We start from the raw sequence: 6,129 nt of genomic DNA, 5'->3' as shown, positions 1-6,129 counted from the left end.
AAACCCAAAATATAACAGCTACGAGCAGTTAAATAAGCTATTCGATTTAATTAAGTTCTTTGACAATCTGGAAAGGGTTTCAGACTAGAACAAACAACTTGCATCTCATTGCGAAAGCAACAGAGACACAACATTCTAGAAGAACTAGAAATCATGATAGGATAAAACACATGAAATGAAGTATCGTTGAATACAAGACAATTTTACATAATTGATGGAATAATCTTGAAGATAACTTCAAAATAGTTTCTTACAAAGACTTTGTTAGACGAAACCAGTCAGGAGAATGTGATTATCATATTAAAACAGATGCCTCAATTTTCTTTAGGGCAAGTGGGAGATTGTTGGGAATAGTGCCCTTAAAGCAATTGTAGTTGAAAAATGTTTTAAATGAAATAAATAATTGAATTGAATTATTATAAATATATATAGACTATGTTCCATATCATATGATAATATTAAGTGCATATCATAAAATTCCAAAGTTTATCTATGTGGTCTTAATCTCATATTGGTATGGGAGAATCGAGATTAAGATAATAAACTTAAATAGTTTGTAGTAAAATAAAGTTATGGATTCTTTAGATTAATTACTACTGGTACGGTCCACTAGTATTATGAATACATGTGACCTAGATCTGAGTTACTAGTGTAGTAGGACACTTTAGTTGTAACGGCCCGAATTTGCTAATCGGGCTTAGGGCCTTGAGTAGTGTGCCTGGAGGGCCATAAATGATTTAATATGCTTATACGTGGATTTATGTGAATATATGATTGTGATGCATGTTTAATTGAGTTAAAAGTGCATGTGGGCCCCGTCTGGATATTAGGGATATAAGTGTGATAAATGTGATAAATGTTATATATGTGATATGTCTGTGCAGCATGATCCAAGACAGTCCTGGGGAGCGGTTAGCCTGCAAGTCACAACAGGGCTGAGATTTGGACTCGGGGTGAGTCGAGGGGTAATTAGGGTATTAGATGAGTTATGGGGTTATCGGGACATGGAAATAAATATCTGGAGATATATTTGAGGATAGAATGTCTAGGCGGGAATATTGGGGAAATTTACCATTTAGCCCTCGGGGACGTTTTGGTACCCCGAGCCTTGAGGTAACCCTTTATACTTAAGTCAAGTAAAACAAAATAGAGGAATAGTTTAGAAACTTAAGAAACTGACATTAGCTTATTCCTCCCAACTGAAGTTAGCTCTTATCCCTTTCTCTCTTTCATTCTCTAAGAAAAACACAAGGGAAATTCTGGTGTAAGCTAGCCTAAGCAAGGTATTGGGCTGAGAAAATTCAGGAGCTTAAAGCTTGAGGATTGAGGACCAAACATAGGGACTAAGCTCTGCAAGGTAAGCTCTAATTACTAAGATTATGTTGGGAATTGTTGCTGGTTTGTAAGAGTTGCATGCTAGTTAAGTTTGATGTGATCTTGAGTGTTTTAGTTGGGTTTTGGAGCAGATTTTGATGGAGTTTTGATGTGGATACTGAGCTGTAATGTGTGTGGTAATCATCTGGGTTTGTTAGATAATTTTTAAGTGGGTTAGCTTGAGGAAAATGCAAGGAAAGTGATGGAAATTCTGGGTTCGGTGGTGAGAATCGCGGCCCGTGTGCGCGCGCAGCCATGGGAGGCCAAGAGGTTCATGCGTGCCGCGGCGCTTGGTGGGCGTGCCGTGGCCCGTGTGGGGGTCAGTGAGGTGCTAGCCTTTGTTTTGAGGCTAGCCGCGGCGCCTATGGGTGTGGCCGCGACTCTTAGTGCAAAATTGTGCTTTTAGGGGTGTTTAGGCTTGGGAACTCAATGGGTAAGGCTCGGGATGGATTTTATCACCCGGATTGATAGAATTCAAGGTCCTGGAGGTTAGGGTTATGGCTCAGGGATATTTATTGGATTAGAATTTGATGAATGGATATTGTTAACATGTTGTGACTGGGGATTCGGAGAGGCTCAAGCTAGAGGACTGTGCTCGGGGTTTCGGTGCTCAGAAAGCTCAGAACTCAGGTAAGAAAACCTTTGTTCACATGGAGCTTGTGTGCAGGGCTGAGCCCAATGTGTTGAATAGAATTGGTATGCAGGGCTGAGCCCATATATGTTAGAACTACGGGGCGTAGCTCTTTAATTGAATATGCTAGAATTCTGTACTTGCTTGCTATGCTATGTATATTATGATGTGAATGATCAACTAGAGCCGGGAACGTTGTGGACCGAAAACGGCGAGGGGCCGGGAACGGCGTTGGGCACGTTGAGTGCAAGGCCGAGAATGGCAAAGGGCCGAGAGCAGCATTGAGCACGTGGAGTGCGAGTTGCCAGGGCGAGTCCCTAAAAGGATACCTGGGATATCCTCACGGCGTGGTCCGCGAACCTAGGGCTTGGTAAACGCCTGGGACGGCTAGGCCGTATGTGTTTAGCCCATTGGTGGCCTGTTTGTAAGCATGTGTTGCATATGTTGTTTGTTTATGGGTTTTCTTGCTGGGCTTCGGCTCATAGATGCTCTGTGGTGCAGGTAAGGGTAAAGAGAAGGTCAACCAACCATGAGTACAGCAGGCGTGAGGTGGCGTGTACATGTTTGGCCAGCCTGGCTGCCACGGCTAGAGAGTTTTGGGAGATGCTTGTAAATAAACCTAGATTTTGTCGTTTAGTCGACTTAGTACAGTTTATATGTTGTAAATATTTCTAAACTGTATTTTGGGATCCCAAGTGTAAAGCTTTTATGATTTTCTATGGAAATTATTATTTTTTCTAAAGTTTTTCTTTTGTTTATAGCTTAATCACACTGTTTGATCTAAAACCTCGATTAGCGAGTTGAAAGCATGCTTTTAAACTCACTTAGTAACGGCTCTAAGGAAGTAGGGCGTTACATTAGTGGAGGTACTTTGCATGCTGAGAGTATGTAGAACTAGACCAGATGTGCTTTGTTAATACCTGTTTAAACACTGCTTCATAGTATTAATCAAACACATCAAACGATGATCATAAACACGATGATCCTAATCCCGAGGTTACTATGAACTCCTATATATGTCATTTGATTCTTTGATTCATGTGTTAAGGTTTGTCAGAATGATTAGGCTAAGAACAATTTTATATGGCTGGGGACGTAGTTTAATAGATATGGAATCTATACCTTCTTATAGATTGAATAATGGTTCCCTTTTGGGTTGAATTTTGGAACTGAAAAGGTTATGAGCACTCACGTCACAAACTTGTCTTGACACAATCTTCACTAGTAATGCCAATGGTACTCTAGGAAAAAGATATAGCTAAAAGGGTGAAATGATAATTTTATTCCCGTTTAATTATAAACCATTAATAGAGGATTAACAATGTATATAATGTTTATATCAATGGACATTTTATTCTTAATAAAGTACTCAGTAAATATATGTCTATAATTATCAAGAGTTCAATCTCATATTTTTAGTGGAGTAATCATGAGATTAATAAATATGATTATTTAATCAAAGACCTCTCATTAATAATGTAATATTTATTGGAACTTGATATTATAGGTCCATAGGTTCCCAAGGTAGTTCTATCAACACCATATCAAGGCAAGAGTTGATACAAGGGTATAACTGTAACTTGGGAATTTGAGAAGAATTTTATTCTTCGGGTCAAATATGCAATTATATGATAATTGATGTTTAATAATTAGTTATTAATTTAAAAAATAAATTTATTAATTTAAATATATAATTTTTTTAATTTCATGTATATAAATAAATTAATTATTTTATTTGAGTGGGAGAAAATAAAATTGATAAGTCCAAAATAGTTTTTGATTTATTGAATTTTAGAAGATGATGATAATTGTTACATCCAGATTTCGAGATAAGAAGTTATGACCTTGAACACTGGGCTCATCAGGTGTGAGCTCGAAATATATGCAGACATCATATGGTTCAACAATTAAACCTCTCTCAAGTAAAACAACAACCTCGAGGATGTGTAACCTCGAATATTCTCCGAGCTCACGATGGGTAAAGGCACGACACTTGAATATATTTTTTTTACCGATTGTCTTCAGACGAGATAGCTCGAGCTCGGGAAGTGCAAGCTCGGATGTGACAGCCTGGTCAGCACCTACCTATCACGAGAATATGGTGAAGTTGAGTGGCAAGCTCGTGACTGACCCATAGTCTTCACAGACTCAATCCCAATCGCTGATCTTGAAGACTTGATGAATCATCTGGGATAGCCCATTACGTGTGAACATGTTACTGTTGTGTAATCCCAATATTTAAGGGATATCATTTAATCTGTTATCCGTTCCCGATCTTCATGGGACATTTCTGTGTATATAGGAGATAATGCATTTAATATCATTATTTCAATTGATTTGCAGAATATCTTCCCGAAATATGTGGGAATGAACTCTGCAACCTTCTCTATAAATAGAGAAGGAATCACCACTTGTAAGGGGACCGATTTCTAATTTCTGGAGGCAAAACTCTGGGTAATTCATCTCTGAAGAATTTTCAGAAAACTCCTAAGTCTTAATAACATAGACTCGTGGACTAGGCAGAATTAACTGCTGAACGACGTAAAAATCCTTTTGTTTTTCTTCACTATTCATTCGCTTCATTGTTTTATTGTTTAATTGCTCTACAATTTAAGTTGACGAAAAATAGTGTCAACAGTTTGGTGGTTTCATTGAGAGCATTAAGCGGTACATGCATAAGTCTGTATAGTAAAAAAACCTCCCTGAACCAACAATGGCAGCGAATGATCCCCATGTTCCTGCGGAGGAAATTTTAGATGAAGCTGACTACCACCTATGCCCTGGAAAGCAGCCTATGGTGAATTCGGACCCTGATGAGAGGAGTGGTTCATCCGACTCTCGAGGACCACCAGCCCCCAGGGACGATGAGGACATGTACTACAATTTTGAACGATATCTCCCGATAGTGGAGCTCAAAAATAATCAACTGCGAACGCAGTTGGCAGAGGCCAAGAAATGTAATGAGGAGCTAACCAGATTAGCTGTTGAGACACAGGCAGCCCAGGCCCCACCTCCACCAGAGGCCCAGGCTCTGCCTCCGCAGGATGTTCATGTTCCACCACGTAGGCCTCGAGAGCGGTCGCACAAAAACGCTGCCACCCGAAGAACGGAGCAACCTCCACCGCTAGGAGAACAGCCTGCTCCGCCAAGGCCCCTGAGAAGTAACCGGGCTGGAGCTCCTGTCGACCCAGCTGCGAAGGTACCGGCCAGGGTAGGGAATAACCAAGCCCCAAGGTGGCTCGGACCCAAAATCCTAGTAACATGCAGAACGTTCCTAAACCAGTTCGAGCAAACTCGGGGCCTTCTAGGCCCCGTAATGGATGGCAGCCACCATCACCCATAAGGCACCTACCATTGTCGATAAGGTATCCCTCACCAACTCAGAGAAACACACAACCAACTCAGGGTGATAGGGAAAGGTGAGCTGGGCAAAGGCGTGGAAATGGGGAGACTGCTAGGGAGCACAGAGGTACCCAACCCACGAGAATCCAAATGTCTCGGTCTCACATTATTGAGACGAGGCAACCAGCAAGGAACCCATCTTGAAACAACCGCACAATGAGCCATGTCAGTGAAGGCTCGGGAGACACTAGATCAGTTAGTATGCATAACTAGGGATGTAGAAATACTGGGAATTGAAGGGATCGCCCAGATTTACGAGAACACTTGAACCATAATCGGGGGAATGATAATCCGTCGAGTCCAGATCTGAGGGATCATCTCAATGGACGCAAGAACCCCGTACCGAGGTGCAAAACTGGGGTTGTGATCAACAATAACCAGTTCCCACTGCTTAAAGTCAGACCCCCCATGGATACAGTCCAAGAAAAGATTGAACAGTTGGAAAGAACATTTAGTCTCTTACAAAATGAACGAGGTTAGGATCGGGACGAAGAGTTCGATGAAGAACTCGAACCCTTTGCCCCTCATATTTCCAGCACCTCGATTCCTCAAGGATTCTGAATTCCTCATGTTCCACCATAACTACAACAACAAACTCTGCCTTGACCTCGGCGGATCCTCCGACCTCAAAACTCCCCCAGGGAGAACCCTTCTAAAATGAAGAAGAATGAAGGGAATAACCCCGAGGCGGAAGGGGGAAAAAAGAAGAAAGGGGAAACATA

This window comes from Humulus lupulus, chromosome X, assembly GCF_963169125.1.
Source record: "Humulus lupulus chromosome X, drHumLupu1.1, whole genome shotgun sequence".
NCBI lineage: Eukaryota > Viridiplantae > Streptophyta > Magnoliopsida > Rosales > Cannabaceae > Humulus > Humulus lupulus.
Note: the sequence above shows the minus strand (reverse complement) of the source record.